This window comes from Platichthys flesus, chromosome 14 (assembly GCF_949316205.1).
Source record: "Platichthys flesus chromosome 14, fPlaFle2.1, whole genome shotgun sequence".
In the NCBI taxonomy this organism is placed as follows: Eukaryota; Metazoa; Chordata; class Actinopteri; order Pleuronectiformes; family Pleuronectidae; genus Platichthys; species Platichthys flesus.
Genome location: NC_084958.1, coordinates 15,416,968 through 15,433,469, shown reverse-complemented (window position 1 = coordinate 15,433,469; position 16,502 = coordinate 15,416,968). Strand labels below are relative to the sequence as shown.

Here is a 16,502-nt window from a genome sequence, read left to right as displayed (position 1 = left end):
AGCAGTCCCACATTAGTGATCTTATCCTCCATCTCCATGATTACAAGGTAAACAGCGTTGGTGTTTTAAGCTAATCGACCGCAGAGCTTTTGTCAGTCTGAACACGGCCTTCATGCTTACACGCTGTCAGCGTGTCGCCACGCGTGTCACAACAAACGTCTCCCTTCAGCAAACAGGCATCGTTGACCTGTTTAGTTTACATGCAGCAGGATCCCCTGTTCTCCTGCTGACCCCCCCGCTCGCTGCGAGCCACTTTCTGCCCCTGACGAACTTCGCATTAAGCCTTTCCTTTTAAATAAAGGGCGAGATCAGTTTACCCTCCCTCTCCTGCTCTTCCACTAACCAGAACTACCCCTTCTTCCTCTCTCATTGATCGCCTGCCAGAATTCCCAGAAATCCCTCCATCTATCGTGATTGGCAGGTAAAGGAATGATGCAGGAGGAGAAATCGATGCAAGTGCGCTTGGCAGTCATTCCTCTCCTCTGACCTTTCATCCTCTCCACCAAGAGGTCAAATCCAAGCCTCATCATCAGCGATTCCAACTATGTGCAATGAATCCGTCATTTTCTAGCATTTCCAGATGTCCAATAATGGTGTATTACTTTTTCCAAAATATTACAATATATAGAACCTTTCAAAACACATGCACAAAGTAATTTAAAATACACAAATGAAGAATTAAAGGCAAATAAAGGAAAAAATCAACATCAACAAATTAGGCAAAATGCGATGACTGATTTGGACTGTTACTGTCTAACCAACAAATTGGTCGAGCTCTGAATATAATCCGGTCATGTTTTCATTAAAGAAGGATACATGTTATTGTGATTGTGTTTTCTGCTCTCGCCCTTAATAGCTGCACTATGTTTTGTCAACACATTGACATGGTACACATTTCAGTGCACTCCTGGCAGTGACTCCTTTAATATGTGCATACGGATTAACTGGTGTTGACCGGAGGACTTCCCCGATGCCTCGTGCAAACACGCGGCTCACAGACCGACAAACACCTGGGGAGTCTGACCTCTGGAGGGTCATCTGTCCCACGCAATGGATTCCCCCCCACCCCCGCACCGGGTGAGCGCGGGCACCAGGCGCCTGTGATTAATTACTAACGGGGCCCACAGCAAATTGCTGCTACAGATGACAGCTCGTGTGATAACATTTGTTATCAGTGACCTCCATCACCTCCTCTCTAAGTCATATAGATCACATCATCCTGATTTAGGCCTGTCAGGGGAGGCATTAATGGAGCCTAAATGATGGTCGTCGTGATTAGATTTGCAGCTTTTATGTTTGGTGCATGTTTAACAGTGTTACAAGTTAGAGATAGAGGATGCATGAAAAATAAAGAATACACTGTGTGTCTGAGCAATGTTTTTATCATCTTTCAACCACCCCACATGCACACTTGTATATTTTTCGCTAGAATATTAAATTGTCACCTTACCTCCCACTTTGACACTTAAAGTGTGTTAAACTATACGTTTATGTTTCTAGTGGTGAATGCTCCATATATTTGTTGTGTTTGATTTCAGCTTTGGATCTGAAGCGTCTCTGAGCACTTTGAGATATGTATCTGAAGTGAAACTGATGTGCTGTGTTTTTGTGTTTAGTTTTATTTATTAGAGGGACCGAACCACCAAGCAGGGAAGTGGGGTTGAAGAGGACAATGCAACGAACTTAACAGAAAGTTTATAGATAGGACAAAGCAAGTCAGTCAACAAGATCACTTTAAAGCTTGATCAAAATCGTAATCTTGATGTTTAACTAAATTCATGATCTATATCTGAGTCAGTGGTGAAAACTTCCTACAAAAGCTAAAAAAACTATTTTGTAACATTGTCATCCTTACATTTTGCCTCACCGAGTAGATAAAGCTTGTTTATCAGCAGCATTACAGTGGCAACGGCTTCTATTAATATGGCTGCAGGCTTGTATGGTGGAAAACATCACATATATTCCCAGTTGCGGGCAGTATATTTATGAGCTAAAGCATTTTCCATTAATAACCTGGAAACTAATGGCCGAGGCTGTTGCCAACAGAAAATAGATAAAGCCGTGCAGAGCTCCACTGCTCTCAGGCTTCAGGTAGAATACGAGTGTAAAAAAAACAAAAAACACTCTTGCTCTCACACCTATATACCTTCATATACCAGAAAACTATATTCTAGACTATTTAATCTAATCAGATAATGCACGAGCACAGTCTCACAGGAGTCACTCTTGAAAATGTCGCCCATCAAAAAGAAAAAGAAAAACACAAGGCCAGCTAAATTATTCACCGAAATAATTAGTTTATCTTTTTATTAAAATCAGAAGTGAAGAGGCGGTAATGAGATCTTACATACATGAAGACTAAATAGATGGGAGCCTTAATATAACTCTTTAGAAATGAATAAATGATCGTTATGTCTCTCTGGAATCATACAGCTAATGGACTGAAAAACTCGAGTCCCGGCGGGCGACCGCACCGTCGGCGCATAGAGACTCAGTCCATAGGCAGCAAGTAGCCACAACAATAGAGAGGAGGGCAGATGAAGGTTGCATGTAATTACACATACCCTCCGGCTTAATTAGGTCACCGTTAAGTGAGCATTGTGCGATACTGTGTGTGTGTACGTCGGTGAGTGAAAGCTCGGTCTCCCAACAGACCAGGGGGTCACGTCCACGAGTCACAAGATCAGAATGAATTTACAGCGAGGCCGGTGAAAAGTGCCTCTGTCAACCGGCGGAGAGCAAACTTGGTAAAATGAAAGTGAGTCAGATCAAGGTTGTTTCATGTGATGGAAACTAAAACACCTTGGTTCTTTAAATATGTGTTCGAAAGGGGTTATTACGAGTATTAGGGTATTGAGGAAAAGAAAAGCTGCGATTCCGACAATTCTGTCGCACTGTTACGACAATTAAGTTGTTATTGAGATGAAAGTCATAATATTACAAGTTTAAAGTCTTGATTGATATGACAACTGTAATATTATGATAATTAAGCTGTCATTAAACAAGACATATGTCCTACTCCACAAAAGAGGTCTGTGTGGTTCTATTTCCGGAATAGACACAGTACTTATACATTCATTTTGTAAAAGATTAAGTATTTTATTATAAGTTATTTGTGAAAAGGTTATTCTTTTCTTAGTTTAACACAAGTGAAAGGCTGATCTTCTGATATCCCCCCTCCAAAAGTACGACTTTTTTTCCTACTCTAATCTTGTAACATCACAACTTTACTCTTGTAAAATGTTGGCTTTAGTTTTGTAAAATTGTTCTCGTAATATTATGCCGTCAATTCCACAATATCACACTTCTGGTTAACATTTTTTCTCTTGTAATAATATGATTTTTTTCTCCTTAATCGCACTTCTCTCTGGAAATCGCAGTTTTGTTTTTCCCCTTGTGGCCCTGATGCTCCATCATGGGTTATCCAGGTTTGTGATCATCATCTATCTTCACTGACAGTGTCTCTGACTCCTCAACTCAACTCGTTCTCTGTCACTTCCACCAGGCTGACTGATCACATTACAGTATCTCAACAGCTGAGCATACAGCCACTTTACTTCATGGCTGCCGAGGCGCCGCTGCATTGTAATGCGCTGGTGTGGATGGGACTCCTCCATCTTATCACCAATGGAAGATGAGAGCTTATCACCATATTGTTTGTATTTCGGACCGACTCCCGTGTGAGCGGAGTTGAAGAAGAGTGTGCGCAGATAACAGAATGTGATCAGACTCCTGGATAAGAGTATACAAGTGTTTCTTTTATAGAAGTCCAGCTGCCTACTTACTTCAAGTAGTTAACCAGATTTCTGCAGCAGCACAGAGAATGTACTACTTTTTGACATAGGTCATGTTTGAAGGTTAAACTTCATGGCTTTGATTTTGCAGACACTAGAACTTCACACTCACCTACTTGGGATTCAGGCGTATTGACTGTTTTCAGATACAGAGGAATGGCTGGAGCTTCTCATTTAATCATGCTGAAATTATTCCAAGGTGACATTGCTGACTGCATTTCACACGTGAGGCTGTTTTTTTCTGCCGCTGCTCCCATTTTTCATTGTCATTTTAAACTGTCAACCTTTTGTCCTGCGCTCGCTCTCTCTCTCTCTCTCTCTCTCTCTCTCTCTCTCTCTCTCTCTCTCTCTCTCTCTCTCTCTCTCTCTCTCTCTCTCTCTCTCTCTCTCTCTCTCTCTCTCTCTCTCTCTCTCTTGCTGTGTCCTTGATTTAAGTACCCACTGCTTCTGTCTGAGAACAAGCATTATTACCACGCATGGCTATTTGCTGGGAGAAAAAAAAGAAAAAAAAAAGCTAATGATGTTGGCTTGAGCTCAGAACTAATTAAAATTCTATAAATATGGTGGAGGTAGGTGTGCGTGATGGATGTAGTGTGTCAGAAGTCCGGTGAGCAGGGAGGTGCGCGGAGATGTCCCGACGATCGATACTGGCAAAGTGAATGCATGACACTGCATATGCATTTAATGAACCAACAGCTTTATCTGTTAATAACACCCCGGGACGCACCTTAGCATTCCTCATACTGCGCTAAACCTTCCTGGCCGGCCAGATAATGGCCAGCTCTTTCACACAGCAAATCTGCAAATGGTGGGCACATCCCTCTATTTTTACCCGCTTGCATTATCTCCCACTCTCCCGCCTGCTCTTTTATTTATTGCAGGTAATTCTCCATGCAACGCGCCGCACGCTATATTGGCAAAAGTAATGCATTTCTTCTTTTGTCCCTTGACCACCTAGTTTGGAGGAGCATCTGCATTCACGCCGCAAACACAGTCTCTCTGAAAAATGCCGGCGGTTCCCTCAGTGTGCTGGGGGGAAATTGTGGAGGCAGGGCCGAGGGGGGGTGCGGGTTAATTGGCCAAACGGGCGCCGTCGGTACACAGAGAAATAAAAAACTCTCACGTTAAAGCCGATGCGGAAAACATCTTCAGCGGGGGAGGTGGACGTTTTTTTGAAGAACCATTTTTTTCATTGTCCGCTGTCTGAACCCAGCCCGGGAGCAGTTATGTAAAGCGGAAACAAAACAATGCTTCAGTGGCTCTCGCTGCACAACTGGGCCCCGATGATCACCATGCACAAGGATGAGTGAAGTGTTAAAGTATCTCTCTATCGCCGCTTATTTTCCGCCATGCTAATTCTTCCTTTCAGAGAACTTTGTGCCATTCAAGCTTGTGGCTTTCAAAAAAAGAGAGCCTGTAGAGTAAGCTGTGGTATAATCCCTTATTACAGGATGAATTCCTCTGCGATGGTGAATTATTTTGAGGGTTAAGCTTTGAATATTATCTCGCGCAAAGTAGTTTGTTGTAGGTGGAGGAGGTAAAATTGGATGCACAGAGTTATGTAATTTAACGTGAAATATGAATAATGAATAAAGGTGAATAGCACATAATACATAACATTAACTTTTGCTCCGGCTTATTCCTGTTGCTGCCACTTATGAACATAACCCAAATCTTCTTTTCTCTTTTGGTTACTTTCTCAGTGCTAAAGTCGTCCAAGTCAAAGCTTGTTTTTCCCCCTCTTGTCGCTTCACATTTACTCGACTTCATGTACTTATTAAAACTGTTTTCTGATTTAGCGTCTATTGGATTTTGAGTAAAAATGAGGTTAAAATCATGACTTTCAGTTTAGACCTTTTTACATCAACGGCCAATTAATTATAAAGGCAGCTTACACCCTGGGCAGATCTAAGATTGTTTGTAAATCAGGGGCCATAAAGGGGCCACAATTAACACAGAGGGGCCAACATCCATGAACAATTCCTGATTCGGTTAGGAGCACATTTAAGTTATTCCTTGTAGACTGTTAGCTCTAGAGCTTTCAGCAAAGCCACAAATCAGTTAATCTATTTTGAAAATGGCTCCTTGTTCACTTTAGGGGACAATCATATTTCAGCTGGGGCCAGTGCCCCCCTGGCCCCACCCAGGAATCCACCTCTGCCCCCTACAGGTCCAACACTAAAGACCCCCACTCACGCAAACACCTTCAATCCACTTTAAGTCAGAAATTGAACCTCCTAGTTGTTGTTTCACTTGGAATGTTTACCTCCACCATGGAGGATCAGTTTTCACCTCTATCCGAATGTTTGTTTGCATCATTGCATAGAAAAAACTGAACAGATAATCCCCCCAAAATGAGATGGAGGAATGTGGTATGGGTCAAGATTAAAATCCTGACTTTCGGTTTAAACATGTTTTCATCGACAGCCAAATATTAAATGTTTTACTCCATCGTATTAAAAAATGACAACCGGTCTGTTGGGTCAGGAAGGCCTCACCGCCATTTGAATTGAGTTGTAGGAAGGAACACAGACGAGTTCTTTCTATTCGTCATTGCTGTTCTTTAAGAAAAAGGAATTGCTCTTCAACATCTATCAGCTCCAACACGAGCCACTCACCATCGTTCTGATGTAAACAGAGACTCTGTGGTTGTCAGTTCTAAATAAGCAGACCAGAAACCGGAAGACACTCCACCCCAGCATAGAAACTCTACTGCCACTAGTGTTTCGGCAGTGTAATTGCAGCGTGACTCACACACACCTATGCACAACTATGACTGCTCGGCCCTATGCGGAGGCTACGTTTGTACCTATGGCCTATTGGCCTTAAGTCAGCACTTTACCCTACTGGTTGTTGTTTAACTTGATTTGAAGTGTACTGGGGCAGAGAACCCACAACGAGAAGCACATTACTGTCGCAGCTAGAGACTGAGCTGGAAGATATTCATGACATATGCAGTTTAGACAAACACACACACACACACACACACAGGGATGCTGGGACAGTGGCTGTGTGTGTGTGAGCGTCCTGGCTGTGGCTGCAGTGTGAGAGCAGGGGGCTGGGGTCCGGTGATATGTTACTACTCTTACCGTTCCTCACAGTTCTCCGGCTCACGTTATCAGAGGAATATATTGAAAGCTGCCAGAATTCACTCATGGATGATATGAAAGCTTTGTTTATTTTAAACCAGCACATATGGGGGATGCAGCAGAATCCTAATAAAACTAGATAAAGACATTTTTAAACTTATCTTTAAATCTTAGCTGGGACTCGTCTCTATTAATCCTAAATAGGGATGAGCACATGATGAAAGAAATGAATAAATGCTTGTTATCACATACAGTTTAATGTAAATTGGACTGGTGTAATGTCTTTGATGGTAGAAAGTGTGTATTTTAACAATGTCGGCACATTTTGAGCTGATTTAAATCGCGATGTATCTTCTTTGTTTTTATTTAATTGTACATTCTGGAGGTTTTTCCATCAAACATGTTTGTGCAGAAGTTGCAAAACTCGGCGAGACTTTCCACAGATCAGCTCTTCCCATCTCTTTCTCTTTCTCACAACCACAGCTCTGCGACCTCCGGGCCGCGGGGTCAGCTGCCTCCAGAGCTCTCACCGACTCTATTCACGTTGCTTCAGTATCTGTTTATTTTTAACTCCGGCAGCTGTGTCTTGTCTTTTCTCTTTTCCCGCTTTCACTGCAGCTCAGACATGTTTTCAAACAGAGGAGGCAAAGAAAACATTCTTCAGTTTGTCACACCCCTCCCCCGAAAAACAAAGAGAGAGCGAGAAAAATAAAATCCTGTAAAAAGTCACGGCCATGTGTTTGTGTGTGGAACTGATGGTGGTTTACACTAAAAGCAGATGATCTGACTTGACTGCCTAATATTTCTGCACAGCAGGGGGCACTGTTTACTGATCAAATAGTGGACAACATGGGGTATTATCATGGTGAAGATTGAGGCATAAGGGAAGATGTAATACTAGAAATAAACAAATTTCCCAAAACCTACACTCCACTTATATATTTTGTGATTAAATACAGCAATTTCTTTCTGTCACCAATGAATTTCGTTTAATTTTAAAGTCAATTTATGTATAACCTGTAAATTCTTTGTTTTGGTCACAAATGGTGTTTTTATCCCTTTTGGTTTGTTTGTCTGCAGGATTACAAATATCCTGGTTTCAGAAAACGGAATTCAACAAAACTTGTGCAAGGACGGGACACAAAAAAACAGACACTACATTTTCGTGTTGATCCGGACAAAAGGGTGAATGCATGAATTCTTTCCTCAACACTGTGAGATGGCATGTTAAGAGCACTGACATCAATGAACCATTTGGTGCAAACCCGAATACAAATCTTAATCTAATGGATTTATTTTCATAAGGGGACTGGTGGCCTGTGGGTTTGCACTCATACCTCATGTGTCAGCAGCATCATTCACAGTCCACACTATAAAGCAGAAAACTGCCTGATTGAAAAACCATGTGGCAACAAAGAAAAGAAACAGCCGGCTTGCCAGGAAATTGCCCCGGCTGACCGGACCAAAAGCCCCGTCTCTGTCATAACAGCCCGTCGGTGACGTAGAATCCGCTGCACAGCAGGAACATGACTCCACCTTTGACTAAACAAAGCCTTGGAAAGTGCCTGTGGAAAACCAGTCTGTCGAGTGGGTAGAGAGGCAGAGCGCGGATTGGCTGGCTGATGGTTTAGCCATAAGCAGGGCAGTGCTGCTCTGGTTGGCAGGTCATTCTGCACAGAGGGAGGCTCTCCAGCCAGAAGAAGGGCAGTGTCTCCACCATGTAGGGGAATCCTGCCTGTTCGGTGAGATGTTTTCCCACAGGCGGGGAAATATTTCTGGCATGCAAGGCAGCTCTGCCTGGTCTGCAGGTCGTTGTTCCAGAGGCAGAAAAACAGAGCATCAAGTCGAATTCTTATATTCTTGTTTCTCCACAAGCCGTGATTCTGCTTTTAAACTTACTGTAGCTGCCCTGACATTGTGTTCCTGTCTCACACGGAACCTTGCTTGAAATTATGATCAGCCAATAATGGATCCAGCAAGCGACCTGCAGAAATAAGAAAAGCCACAGGCAATCAGGAAAGGTGCCAAAGAAAGCTCACTGCACTCCATAATGCGTGAGTGTGGTCTAAATTAAAACCTAATTTAAGGTGGCAACACGATTAAAAAAAGAAGCGTGTTTCATTTCTTTGATTTGCTCAACTATTCCCTTCCATTAGACGTGTAATTCCTGCTCATCAGACACTGGGTGAAATTGATGCCCCAAGGGAGAGCGTTTTCCATTTGAAGTAATTAGACCTGGAGCCCAGGGGTGAGCAAGTGCACCCATATGCATGCATGTACATGTGGCCAAGTGGAGGGAGGGAAACAGAGATTTTAGTATTGACGAGTGCAGTGCTCGTTCTAAACAAGCCTGTTAGGAATGGGTCGTTTGCTCGGCCTCTGGTTTTGCTGGTTGCAGCTATCTTGAGATTCGCCCACTGAAACAACTTCACACCTCAATGATTTCGCGTTCTCTCTCTCTCTCTGCGTAAAGGGTTTTTTAAATTAAGCAGAAAATACAGAGCACGTACACATCGGTGGGTCTCTGTCTCACACGTATCCACACCAAAGGTGGTTGGAGGTTCAGCTGCGGTACAGCTCTCTTTGCCGGTTTAATCAAAATGTATCAACATACTGTCCCAATCACACCACTGCTCTCCCTGAGGCTCCCAGCAGCACACCAGCCAAGCTGATCGAATGAACGGGTTTTCAGATGAATTTCAGCTGAATTAAATAGATACACACTCATACAGACATAGAACTCACACATTGTAATATGAATCATGTGTATCAATAAGTCCGGGCTCTGGATGATTGATTTGATCTTGATTTATTTAAGGATTATTCTCGAGCTGACCAGTTAAATAATAACAACATTAAACCAATATGGCTTTTTTCAGATTCATGCTCCAAACATGTGTCTCCTTTACTGTTTGACATTTGTAATCTCCAACAAACTTGCATTACCGACTTTATTTAAAGATGGACGACATGACAGCTCGCCAAAAGTCAAGCGAAAACATCCTGATCACCCCCTGGGGGCTGGCTGCAGTATAGGCCATAACCCTGCCTTCCTTCATGTACATAAAGATGGACGACACTAACAGAACTCTCAGATAACACTTGGCTGTTGGTAAACACGCGTAAATAAAAAGAGTTGAAGAGTCAAAAGAGTGAGATCTGCAGACTTGGCTGAGTGTTCTTATTTGAGTTGAGTTCTGCTGAGATGACCCGACTGCTGCCCACTCACTCTCAAAGTGCATCAGCCTGACTCACCATGTGGCTGACCCCGCTCACGGCCATTTACCATCGTCCAGAGGCCGTCCAGACAGGGGGCATGCTGGGTGGCAGTGAGCGGACTTTCCTTCTTTGTCCTCGGCAGCTCTGACTCCGATTGGAATGACTGTGCTCGACACTGTAAGAGAGAGAAGAGACCAGCTTCAAGCTCATAGAAGAGCTTATAGAGCTAATATCCTAAATCTTTTTAGTTGAAACTGCAATAATGTTTACATCATGAATTCTATAAGCACATTTTAAGCATTAAAAAACATCAGTCCACAAACCAGAGGTGACGTCACGGTTGGTTGCCACTTGGTTACAATGAACTGAGGTAAGTACCATCAGACTTCTAGCCGAGGAGAATTTTGCAATACAGAATTTTCAAAAGTTCAGATACATATCAAGGCTACACAGTCTAAAAGACCCTGCTGCAAAGTATTTCCATTCACATTCCTTTATCGTTGATGGCAATGAACAAAATTCTCCCGTCTTCTAAGATATTTCTCGATCCAAAGAGTAATCTTTTTGTTTGGCAAGGTCAAACACAAAGTTTTTCAATTAATGAACAAAGCAGGAACGTCTACGGCCTTTACTGAAAACACAGGCTATAGATTCTTTTCATTTCTAGAATTTTTTCCCGGCCAGCTTTCTCCCGTTGTTTCATGTCCAATCCCCCTGTGCACTTCACGAGCCGGCACTGGTGTGCTGAGCAGAGCTACACACACACACACATGTGCCACTACCGGGGGCGCTGGTACATCACCTGGTTTATACAACATATATAACATGGCTGAATCCTTGCTGCAGTGGCCTAGGTTCTAGACCAGGCCTGTTGTTTAGCATCTCGTTCCCTTAATATTGTGTCACTATGATAAGAGGCTAAAATATCTCCCCCCAGCACAAGAAGAAACCTGCATGAAGCTCTGTTCGCCTCCCAGTGATGAGCTTCATCAGAGGTCGACACCATCTACCACAGTTCCACTCCCACTGGACAGCAACCGGACGCCCACCCACAAATACGGTCAAATGTGAAGCTGGTGGCACCGCCTGCAGGAACCGTGTCATTTCAATTGTAAAGTTTTCAATCCAACTCCCACTCAGTCATAAACAACCGACTTGTGTATGTATATATATATATACAGTATATTTTTTTGTTTTATGCAACAGAGTTCTTCACAATACATCCTCCCAAAACTATACAACAATAAGATAAGAGCAGATTTTCTCTCATTTTATGTTATTCTGTGCTACTATGTTTTCAATAGTAACAATTATTTTTTCAACAATAAACTGACAAAATCATACATTCAGCTTGATTTAGCATCCAAAATAAAACATTTTACCCCGCAAATCAATTCAATATACTGTATTATTACTTATTATTTTGGGATAACTCTTTTCCAAAACCCCAAACATAATGTTTAAAAATCGGAAAAAGGTATTGTTTGTATTAAATCCCGACAGATACACTGATAGGCTGATAAGGTCAGTGGAAATCGATGTATTTATCGATTATATATTTGTGTTTTCTGTTAAAATTCTGGTTGAATTGTAAAATATTCAACCTCAATTATTTTTGGATCTTAAAGGGGTTTTATAACAACATCTTGTGAATTATTGACAGTTTAAAATATGAAATGTATATATCAGTCAATATATTGGTATTGTAAATGTTTTACTCCCTGATATATGTATCTCTATCTGTCCTCAAAAATTCACATCGGTTGGGCTCTCATTTATATTTCCATACACTGAGTAAAAACCACGTTACTAATTATGATGAACCTGCCTGAAAAATGATGTGATGAACAGATCATCATTTAATTGAAGATAAAAACAAAACCCTCCTGGAGTGTGCTCCACTCTCTGTGAGAGGAAAACTGTGATTGATTCACCGGAAAAAAAGGAAAGAAGCATTAGACTTTGACTTGGTGCTGATCAGTGACTCTCATGTTGAGGAAGGGGAGAGAGTGAGATGGCTGGGCACAGCGAGCAATGTGCTCCAGTAACACTCCCTGTCAGCGCCAGACTGCCCTGCCACTCTGATTTAACCATGTTCATCAACAGGCCTGCATCTCAGAGGCTCTGGGTACACGAGGCTATGGCCTGGTGGGGAGGGGTCAAGGCCTTGCACTGCTTCCTTTCCCCATTACTTTTCACTGCATGTTTGTGTCAGAAGAAAACACAAGTGGGCACCAATGGTAAGATTTCAAGTGTAATTCCATGTTGCCAGGAGCTGTGAGGCCGCACCAGCTGGTCTGTGAATTTTTTAGACCCACTGCGCCGCTGATGAATCTCTCTGCTCAGCTGTCTTACCAAGAAGTGTTTTATCTCCCGTGCCACACCTGCAGACAAAGATATTCTCAAAATCCATCTTCTTGCCCGTGTTGATGTTTAAGAGTTCTCCCTGGAGAATCTTGCATGGAGGCCTGACCCAGATATTGGCATCCCAGCATCACACAGAGCAGCCAGCGATATCAGTAAAGCCTGACATCTCTCTCACGCTTGCACACAGTTGTTTCCTTTCCTATTCCTCCCTCCCACCCCATCCCCTTTTCTTTTATATATTTATATTTATATATAAAAGTGTAGAGCCACACAAAAAGCTCTCCAGGGAAATGAGAAGTTTGCCGAAACAGTTTGCCAGCGTACACTACGACGCTGTGGAGATATTGCTCCAGTAGTTCAGTAAACGTGTTTTTTTACAGTGTATAATTATGGTAATTACAGTAATGTTCTGGAAGACCGTTGGGAGAATAATACTGTTCATTTACATCAATGGCAGCGCTTTAAAGTGTTTAAATCTCCTAGGTGAAAATTAGCGGCTCTTGTGTTCCTCTCTAAATGCAATAAACTCTTCAGATGTTTTTTCTGTTTAATTTCAGAAGGTCTACCGCAGATCAAGGCGCAGTTAACACAGAATGAAATAAAAATAGATTATATAACACACAATGTATCTCTGAATTTCCTTTCGGGGGCGAAGGATGTCAAAGAGCCACCTTTGCGTGAACTCTTATAATTGGGAAGTTAATATGACCTTCACCAGAACTGTGCAACCAGAACCGTTCTGTCCTCGCGGCCAATTCCAACGAACAGACAGAGAAAGACACTGTGAAGTAAGCTCCAGTGAATCCATCAGGACCCCCTCAGAATGAGAAAATGCTACGGGTAACAACCAAGTCATTTATCAGCATTAAGTCAAATAAGGAAAAGCTGGAGAGGAGCAGTGCCAGTGGAAGGTTGGGGCGAGCGGTGGAGATGTGTGGGTTGGGTATACGTCAGCAGGACAGAAGAATTTAAAAGAGACATCAGTAGATAATGAGTTCATCCCGCTTCATCTTCGTTAAACGCACGGTGGCTTGCGGTAGCGCAGCAAGCTCCTCAGAGTCTTCAAAGCAAGACGACGGAAATTACTCAACATTGTAGTATGATGGACTTAAGTGGCCAAACACATGCTTCTGCAAGTTCCTCCCTACTCTTTTAACTTCATCAAATGGCCCGATGCTCGGAAAATTAGATTAACTCCAAGCAATCAAAATAGCAAAGAGGATTTATCATGTCGTGCGACCACAGATTTATTGCTCCGTCACACACATAAATAAAAATGAACATGCACACGTTCCCACACGCAAACTCTTCTCTTCCTCCAAACTAAAGGGACTGTCATTGATCAGGCGGTGGATGTAGTGTGCATGGGTTGGTATGGTTTAGTACACAGAGCAGAACGCAGTGTGACGCGATGGAACCGCCGGTGGCCTAACGTCCAGGTAAAGTCAGCACAAGATAACAGCTCTTCATCCTAAACCCGTCCTTAGTCATGTCTTTGGAACGCTGTTATTTAGCCATGAGAACTTCCTAGAAAGGCCTTTTATTTTGTTAATCTCTTCGCAGTTAAGGTTTTACATCAGTAGAAAGACATTTATTGAGGAGAAACAAACATCAATTCTTAATATTATAATCCTTATAAATTTGAATCTCTATAATCATAATGGCAACTATGAACTCAGCATAATCTGTAAACAAAAGCACGACAACTTTGGATTTTGACTTGTAATGAACATTAAAACCTCCACGAGTCACTGCAGGGCTTCAGTTACAGTAACTGATTATTTGGTGAATGTCAAATTATTTTCAATGCACACTGAAGCTAAAATATAACCCTTATACCCCCCCCCTTTGTATTCTTTAATTAATTTCCCTTAAATGTTAATTTTTCAAATTGATGCAAATAATGAAATAAACTGAGGCAGTCTTGCTGTGGAAAAATTAAAAGCATCCCTGAGTTTATCTAATGCTTGGCAAAGATTTTTTTTCTTTAACTTCACCTTTGTGTTGTGACACACTAGCTTCATCAGGATGACTAACCTCACCTGAAGAATGAACCAGACATAAATAGGTCTAGATGATATCAGGAAGTGACATCATCACAATAGACGGAGCAGACGGCTCAATTACAGGAAAATAACCACAATTAGACAATTTTTCCAGACAGGCTCATTTCGTTCTACAACGGTTTTGTGCTACATGAATAAAGTTGCATTTCCAGTAATTATAATTAGAGATAACTGTAGAAATGCGTCAGATTTTATGTGAGTGAAGTGGGGCAGGATTCTATTTTATTCTATTAAGGAACAGTGTGTTGTTCAGAATGCTTTTTAGTTGAAGGGCAGAAGAAAAAAGTTCCTGCAAGATGGCGAATGGTTCAAAAGTGTTGCACTTAGCCTCTCAATAAATCATGGGTATGTTTTGGGAGCAACGTGCACTAAACCAACCAGAGTTCCATATACCATTTCCTTTAAAAGCCTGGCGGGCTGTCACCTTGGTGGATTGCTTCTCCACAGTTCAAATTGATCCACTTGTGTGCAAAGTAAAAAAAACTATGCAGAAAGACCTCATGTGCATCAAACAAACGTAGTGAAGTCACGTTATGTACATGCTTAAGTAGGCGATTGTTACTATTGTGATAATACTGTCGTAACATAACAAAGCAATTTTACATCATTGACCTAAGACCTGTTTTTTAGGGTGGAGATATTGTGGCTCTTTATCACATTATCGCAATAAGATGTTTTTCCATATCGCCCAGCCCATTATGGGACCAAATGGAATGTTGCAATAGATTAAGAATGGGAACATTGCAGATTAAAAAACAGTAAAACAGGAGTTCAAGTGTTCGTATGACAGCAGCCGTTTGAATGGCTCTGCTTTGATTAAAGGTCAACTGGCGCCTTTGTGCCTGTGATAGAGTTTGCTCTCCACTCCAGATGGGGTTCCTGACACCATCATGCCCCGTCGCATTCCCCTGCTCAGGAGGACAATCATCTTTCAACCCTGAGGCGCTCCTTGTAGCGAGGGCACCGAGAATAAATCACTGCTGCCCAGTGCAGAGACATGGGAGGGATGCTGACAAGTTCAAGAGGGGCCCGGGGTGGCGTCCGCAGAGAGAGTGAAAGGTCAAAGCTTCGCAAGTGGTTTCGTAGGTCACTTCCTGAGCAGGTAGACCGGTATTGGTATTTGCTTGTGCACTGGCTAACTCCCAGTAAGACACAATTAAATCACTGCGTCATTTCATCATTTAAACAACAAACTTCTGTTGTACAATGAATGAATGATGAAATTGTTCCGGCCATGGTGAGTTGCGCTTTAGATTTGCACTTAAGGTTATTATAGTCTGATTGATGTGGTTCTAAATTGCTCCATGAATATTTGTTTGATTCCTCAACTCCTTCCTGACTTGTCATAGGAGGAAAAGTATATTAATTACTCATGACAATAATGGTGACAGTGCTCTACTTGAGAGTCAGAGTAAGACATGAGTGTGACAGTGAGCCTGCAGGCACAAAACCATGACCCTGAAACTCAAGCAGCTAAATTGAATTCAGTCATTCATTTTATTATTTACTTATGTGCTTATTCCACTGTGACGAGTCGAAAAAGTTTTTTCATTGCATTTCCAAGTACTTTTAGATTATTTTTATTGTTATTAAAATATTAATAAATATGATCATAATCACATGTTTACAAATAGGACCCAAATACTTGAGTGGAGATCTGCTTGGAGAGGCATTGGAATGTTTTGAGATGGGTAAATTAAAGTTTCTGCATGTTGCCCACTTGTGCTTTGGGAGAGCCAGCGTCTTATTTCTTTGTTAGGAGAAGCACTTCATCCTGTCTCATTCAGATTCCACAAATTGCCATAAAATGATGAACAGTGATAATGCAGCACAAAAGCTGTACTATGGCTTTATTTTGAAAAATGAAAATGAGTGCTTACACTGCAGGATTAGTGCTTCATGCAGCTCCATCTGACCATTAAACAAAAGCCGACACAGATAACAGCACATTTTATCAGATACTCCAC

At 42.0% G+C, this 16,502-nt stretch overlaps 1 long non-coding RNA gene across 1 annotated transcript; it reads right to left on the bottom strand.

The window, feature by feature from the left end:
- Positions 1-7,176: 7,176 nt before the first annotated feature.
- LOC133968174 (uncharacterized) lies at positions 7,177-10,274 on the bottom strand. The gene is made up of 3 exons (XR_009924097.1): positions 10,139-10,274; positions 8,783-8,867; positions 7,177-8,685 (listed from the first exon to the last, which is right to left on the bottom strand). It is a non-coding gene; the product is annotated as an uncharacterized LOC133968174 (long non-coding RNA).
- Between the last annotated feature and the right edge of the window lie 6,228 nt (positions 10,275-16,502).